The sequence below is a fragment of the Panthera leo genome, chromosome B1 (genome assembly GCF_018350215.1).
Source record: "Panthera leo isolate Ple1 chromosome B1, P.leo_Ple1_pat1.1, whole genome shotgun sequence".
Classification (NCBI taxonomy): domain Eukaryota; kingdom Metazoa; phylum Chordata; class Mammalia; order Carnivora; family Felidae; genus Panthera; species Panthera leo.
The window spans coordinates 74134577-74141791 of NC_056682.1; the positions used below are offsets into that span (position 1 = coordinate 74134577).

The following is a 7215-nucleotide window of genomic DNA, read 5'->3' on the forward strand; positions in this document are numbered from 1 at the left end:
TGCTGCTGTCAGACAGGAAAAATATATAATAACTTGTAAGTGCAAATCAATCATTGGTTCATTCACTACAGACACCGTGTTATGAATACAGGTAGAATTCCATGCCAGTGACCTCAAAATGACCATAACCAACCCTCAATGCTGGATGAGGCATACAGTGAAATGCCTGTTTATTTTGTAAATCAATAAAATGATCACATGTTCACCATGCAAACAAAACAAATTAGAAGACGTATGTTGCACAAAGAGGCATGCCTGCTGGCTTTGCAAGCAAGGGTAACTGAGGGGCCAAATACTTATACAGCTCTGCCTGTTCATGCCTTCATTTATGACTCTATTTGATTCTATACCTACAGTCTTATAAAAGTATAATCTATATCAAATAGAACAGTCTTACTAAGATAAAATGGTTTCCCAACTATTGTACTTGAAGGGGATCAAAATGTCACTCCAAAATGTGCCATCTTGGCATAAGGATTATTTTGAGCTGGAGGCACTTGAGAAACAGCAGACATGGTAAGGCAGCTGGTGGTTGGCGAGGGGCATTCTGTCCTCTCCCCCCTGCTTAAAAGCAGGGCATCGATTTCCCATTTTCAAAGGAAATTTTCATTTGTAAAGGTGCCCCACTCTCCCATACCAAAAAGAGGAGACTCTTAATTATCACCAGAGATAGCATGGGAGAGGAGTCTACATAACAAATCTTACTCAACAACCCTTATGGACCATACATTTCCTGGTCACTTTCCTACAATTTACTGTCCCTAAACCTCCTTTTCCTTTATCTAGCCATTTCTCCACCATTTGTCATCCTTTGTTAAAACAGTATATAAGCCCCCAGGTCCAACTGCCTCTCTGGGTTTTCATTTCTTTTCTGTGAAGCTACCATGCATGTAAAATTAAAAATATTAAATTAATAAACTTAGAATATTATATATTATGTTGGAAAAATAAACTACCAGTAAAATGTGTACATCCTTTTCTCTTGATAATCTGTCTTTTGTCAGTTTAATTTGCAGTCTTTAGGAACAGAATTGAAGTGTGTTGAGAAAAGTTTTCCCTCCCCTACATACTGTTAACATGCAAGGATGGAATAATTAGAACTTGTTTAAAATTTTTTTAATATTTATTTATTTTTGAGAGAGAGAGAGAGAGAGAAAGAACATGAGTGGGAAAAGGGGCAGAGAAAGAGGGAGACACAAAATCCAAGTTAGGCTCCAAGCTATCAGCACAGAGCCCAACGTGGAGCTCGAACTCACCGCCTATGAGATCACGACCTGAGCTGAAGTCGGACGTTTAACCGACTGAGCCACCCAGGTGCTCCAGAATAATTAGAACTTTTTATTAAGACCTTTGTATGTGGTTCAGAGTGTTCTCTTCAGAACTAAAAGTTTATAGATTGTATGCTAAAATGTATTTGCCACAGAGCAGGGACAAAGGCAGATAATTCCTAACATTTTAAGAAATGTCTGTTGGTATTCATGTGTGGGAATCTGAGGGACCTGGTGAAATTAATTAGTTCAGAGAAGGTTTCAAAATGTCAGGAATCGTGCCAGAAAAAGAGAATTAGAAGAGGGCAAGAGAGAAAAATGCAGAGGGCCTCCAAGGGAGGGTAAAATTACAACATAAAACACAGCTTCATTTACCACCTTGAAGAACATCTGGCTTCTATTCCAAAAGGGTGAACCAAGGTTAAGCTAAAATTCACTTCTTAATTTTCTAAATATTTGGTAAGGCGTCTACAGCCCCCCAATTCCCAACAGAAACACTCTTTACAAAAAAAATTTGTTAATTTTCAATATGACCCTAGGCAGGAAGTAATATTATTCTCATTCCACAGATTTTTGAAAACCTTGGCTCAGTTAAGAAGTTTGTCAGAATGCAAAACCCATAGCCTGTTCACTCCTTAAACCACCACATCTCCCTTGACTGTGTGCTTTAAGAAGGCTGTATGTACTATAAAAGCTTGGTTTATATATAATATTTTAACTTGGCCTGGGACCTGTGTTTGAAGCTGGGAAATACCATATTTACAGAATCAACAATTCTACACTTTTTAATGGAAATTCTTTTCAAACATGAATGATAGTTCTTCTCTCTCCCCACCAGTTCACCACATTTTTAAAAAGTATGTCAACTTGTAATAAGAAAATCCTATCGGGGAACCTGGGTGGTTCAGTAGATGGAGCATCTGACTCTTGAACTCAACTCAGATCATGACCTCACAGTCTGTGAGACTGAGCCCCAAGTCGGGTTCTGCGCTCTCTCCATCTCTCTCTCTCTCTCTCTCCCCCTCACCTGCATGTGTGTGCTGTCTCTCAAAATAAATACATAAACATTTTAAAAATTCTACTAGTTATACATAATTGAGTATAGTTACATATAGGACACACCCATATCCCAACTCTATACTTTCTAGATAAGCTCATTAAAGAGCATGATTCATAAACAGACAGAACATTGTGAAAGAACCTACTATACACGAGTGTCACATCTGAACAGAACTCGCTGCATTAGTTAAAACAGCGTGAGTGCGACATATCTAATTAGCCAGCACTATCTGCTCTCTCTTTCCTAGAATGTCTCCCTAAAGAACTAGAGTAGAGAATGATATTCATTGATTGGATTAAATGTGGCTCATCTCTCAGGAGCTCAAAGTATTGGCACATCATCTGCTTTTCTTAACCACATCCCCATGACATCAGAAAAGGGAAGGAATGGATTTGTCTGTCTTTAAGATAAGGAAACCAAAGCCGAGGGTTTAAATGACTTGCTCAAGGTCACCCAGTAAAATCAGTGAATCAGAAAGCTCAGATTTCAAGTCTTCTGCTTTATCTGATACCTAATCTTAAACAAGATTAACACTTTGTGTGTGTGTGTGTGTGTGTGTGTGTGTGTGTGTGTGTGTGTGATAAAAATTATGGAGTGCTCACTTCAGCAGCACTAAAATTGAAATGATACAGAAGATTGGCCCAGCCCCTGAGCAAGGATGACACAAAAATTCATGATGTGTTCCATATATATACATTTTCAATTATATCTAAGGGGCACCTGGGTGGCTCAGTTGATGAGCATATGACTCTTGATTTTGGCTCAGGTCATTTTGGCTGAGACCCCTGATCTCAGGGTCGTGGGATCCAGTCCCGCATCAGGGCTCCAAGTTGAGTACAGAGCCTGCTTAAGATTCTCCCTCTCTGTCTCTCTCTCTCCCCCTCCCCCTCTGCCACTCTCCCCTGCTCACACTCTTTCTCTATCTCTAATACAAACAAATAACTTTTTAAAAAATTATATTGAACTTTTCAGTTAAAATAAGTTAAAAATAATTTTAATTTGAATAGCTTTTGAAAAATTTCATATCCCCCTTTGAAATAATCAGTCATGCTGAGTATTGAAAAAAGTACAGAGAAAACATCGCATTGATTTCACTCTTTTTTTTTTTTTTTTTAACCTTAGAGTTTTAGGGTTTGGGCAAGGAGAAACCATTTGTTTTAATCAAATGGTATGATTTGAATAAATGAAATTTCTTGAGCTCACATCATTATGTTCTGATGCTGAAATGAAAATATTTCACTCTAATTTTATGATAATTATTGAAGTGGGTGGGAGTAAGTCTTTGTTAGTATTGTTAATTTATATGGTAAATTAAGTTGACTCATTAACACTAATTTAAAAGCATGACAATATTACAGATCTGTCACAAGTGACCTGTTGAAGACATCTGGATTTTTAGGACTCTCAGAATCAACACAAAAGGCTTCCAAGCCCCAAAGATCCCCAAACCAAGACTTTGCCAGGGTAATGATCATTCCCTGAATATAACTGGATACCCACAATAGAAAGACAATTTGACTACTCCTAAAGGGATAAAGTACCGAGAAAAACGGAGGCACAGAATGTGCTAACAAGCACCACAGGAAGCTTTCCATCAGTCTGAATATGCCGCGAGGAACATACATAAAATGTATACAGCCTTTAAAGTGTCCGGGCACTACCACAGTTTCTGGTTGCTTTGATTAGAAGAGCAATAAATACTTATTTAGATTCTCGGCTGTTCTCCTTTCTCCATCTTGGTTTCTGAAGTGTCAGAGATCCTTCTTACTCACATGACCAGCAGAAATAAGCACATGATAGTGAAAGAGATCAGCATATAGAACTACTCTTCTCCTGGAGATCTGCAAAACCAATTTCTGGACAGGAGCACCTACAAGCATGCATGGAATGGGCTTTGTCTCTGAAGGAACCCGAATCCTCTTGGATGCAGGAACTAGCACTCTACATACCGACAAAAGGCCAACACAGAGGAAATGACAGAGAAGGGATGGCAAGAAGAGCCATTTTTAAAAAAATTTTTTTAGCTTATTTATTTATTTTGAGAGAGCAAGTGGGGGAGGGGCAGAGAGAGAGAAAGAGAGAGAATCCCAAACAGGCTCCAGTACAGAGCCCAACTTGGGGCTCAATCTCATGAACCATGAGATCATGACCTGAGCCAAAATCAAGAGTTGGGCTCTTAACTGACTGAGCCACCCAGGCGCTCTAAGAAGGGCCATTTTAAAACTACATAAATAGCCAACATTAGGGTGCTGTTGACATTAACTAGCTATGAGAGCTCTCGCTATGTGGGGAGACTGGCTGAGGCTCCTTGTCAGTGGAAAACCAACAGCAATACTGCTTACAAGAGGGGTTTGGTTCTCCTCTCTACCTCTCTGTTCAATAGCACCTTCTCAATCTGACCATTCTGGTTAAAATTGAAACTTGCCCCCCAGCCCCCAGCACTTGCTATCTCCCGTCCTTGCTCTCTGTCTCTGTTGCAACGGTCACTTTCTGATATAGTATGTAATGTGTTTATCTTGCATATTGTCTCCTCCCCACCTCTCTAGGATGTAAGATTCACGAAGGCAAGGATTGCAGCAGCTAGAACTGTGCCTCGTACATGATAGACACTCATTATTTCTTTGACTGAACTGAGCAAATAAAGTATAACATGGGAATGGACTCAGTCCCAGTAGCAGAAAAAAGCGGCACCGGCTGACTTAGTACACAATAAACAGCATGGTTGTCATCAGTCATGTGAATGTTTTCATTTGACATCAGACATTACCTGCCTTCCCACGTGATCGTCTAATCTTTAGCAACACAAGCCGTCAGCCAGAGGGTAAATATTCAGTGACATACTTAAACACACTCACAAAGGCAGAACGGGAATTGAGAACTACTGAGGACACATGTGCGTGGAAATACAAAGTCTAAGAAAGTTGACACAAAAATTCCTCATTAGTGGGGCGTGCCCACTAAACAGCTTTTGTAACAACAATGCAATACGCATGTAACAAAATCCTTGCAAACCCCCCATCCTAGCATTTCTTCCCTCGCGTCACCTCTGGTATTTTTCCTGGCTCACGTCCTCAAATCCCCTAGAATTTGGTGGAAATGACAACCAAGTGGAAAAGAAGAACTTGAGAGGAGAAGAAACAAAAGGAAAATGCCTGGGTCCACAATTCTAGGGTTGAGACCACAATTCCCACCCCAGAGTATACCATTTAGATCAGATAATTATCCAAACTTTTTATTGCTGACACCAGAGGGGGAAGAGCAGGAAGGGAGGGTAGAAGACAAAAGACAAATTGAAAGCACTCTGCTTGAGAAGGGGAGAGAGTTGGGGGAAAACTTGTTGGCTAGGCTAGGAAACACCGTTGGGAAACAGGTCAAGATTCCTTTGGAAAATAAAATTTTAACATGTGATTTGTGGGTAAGAGTCAGCATATTTGATTATATACCATCCTAAAGGCACTAGATTCCACTTCTGTTTAATTTTATGGCATTCCTGGGTTACTGCTTCTCTTTGTGGCCACTTAGCTGGATTAATTTATTAGTATGGTTACATTTTTACTGCCAATGACAACGACGCAGACAGGCTAAAATCAGCTTCCCAGGGTGCCTGCGTGGCTCAGTCGGTTAAGTGGTTGACATCAGCTCAGGTGATCTCACGGTTTGTGAGTTCAAGCCCCACATCCGGCTCTCTGCTTCAGCCTGGGAGAGCCTGCTTCAGATCCTCTGTCTCCCTCTCTCTCCCTGCCCCTCCCTCTCCCTCTCTCAAAAATAAATAACATTTTAAAAACAGAAAGTAGTAAATTCTGAATTATTAAAAAATAAAAATAAAAAATAAAACCAGCTTCCCAAGAAGTCAAATTTTTTTCTGGCGCGTTTACAGAAAGAAAATCTCGAACTATTAGGATTATCTATAACTCACAATGTTCTATCTTTTACCTGCCAGGACAGATGGTACCTAGAGCTCAAGGCACAGGTTAAAACATGACTAAAGAAACAAAGTATTTTTAGTTTTTAAAATTTATGAGCATATTTTTATTCACCTGCAACTGAATTTGCATTGTTACAGAGGACTTAACTAGAAGAAAGAAAAGAGGACAATCTTCAGTGAAATTAAAACAGGGTGACCTATTTCCAGATAAATCAAGCCTCCCAAATGGGCCATTTTGTAAATTAGAAGGCCAGATGCAATATCTTTTCTGATAGTACATGCATGAGCGCGTGTGTTTGGGGGTGAGTGGGTGTATATTCCAGAAGCCATTCACTTTAAGTTCTCTCTGCAGGCAAGGATGTGCCCAAGCTTTCCAAAGGTTCTTATCATTTTCAGGGTCCAATGTATGACAGCTTCCCAAGGTTGCTGGGTTTTACCACACGGAAATTGATTTATGTCAAGCCCCCAACTCATCTTTAGAATATTTATGCCTATTTCCTCTACCTCTTAGTATAGATAACTATTTGTCTTTGCCTTCTTCATAGACATCCTCACCTTTTACAATGTAATTAAGTCAGTTCTTAAGATTTGCTTTGGGTTTTCTAAGGTACAGAAAGCTGGGTCTGTGTGATCGAGTGTTAAGTGGTCAGGCTGATTAACATTCATCCACAGTGCCCTGGGACAGTCAGGATGAGTGGGGTTTCCTCTCCCCACATCCATCACCTTGCCAAGACTCTTTCCTTGCTTTCCTTTGGGACTATAAGGAGGTTGCATATTCTGGGACCACAAAAAAGACAGAGGAAGGCCAAGGCCCTAAGCTCTGGAAATTGGGCAAGGTTAGCAAGAAGGGGGAGGAGAAATTTATTCTACATCAGAACTTCAAAAGACATAGGCCTGTGTAACAGCAAATCCCCTTTTGTCCCTGGTGGATAGGAAGTACGTTATTTAATTCTGTTGCTGAT

The 7215-nt window shown here is 40.0% G+C and overlaps 1 pseudogene; it reads left to right on the forward strand.

Moving 5' to 3' along the window:
• The first annotated feature begins 2922 nt into the window (after window positions 1-2922).
• LOC122218803 lies at window positions 2923-3021 on the forward strand (annotated as a pseudogene).
• Window positions 3022-7215: the final 4194 nt, after the last annotated feature.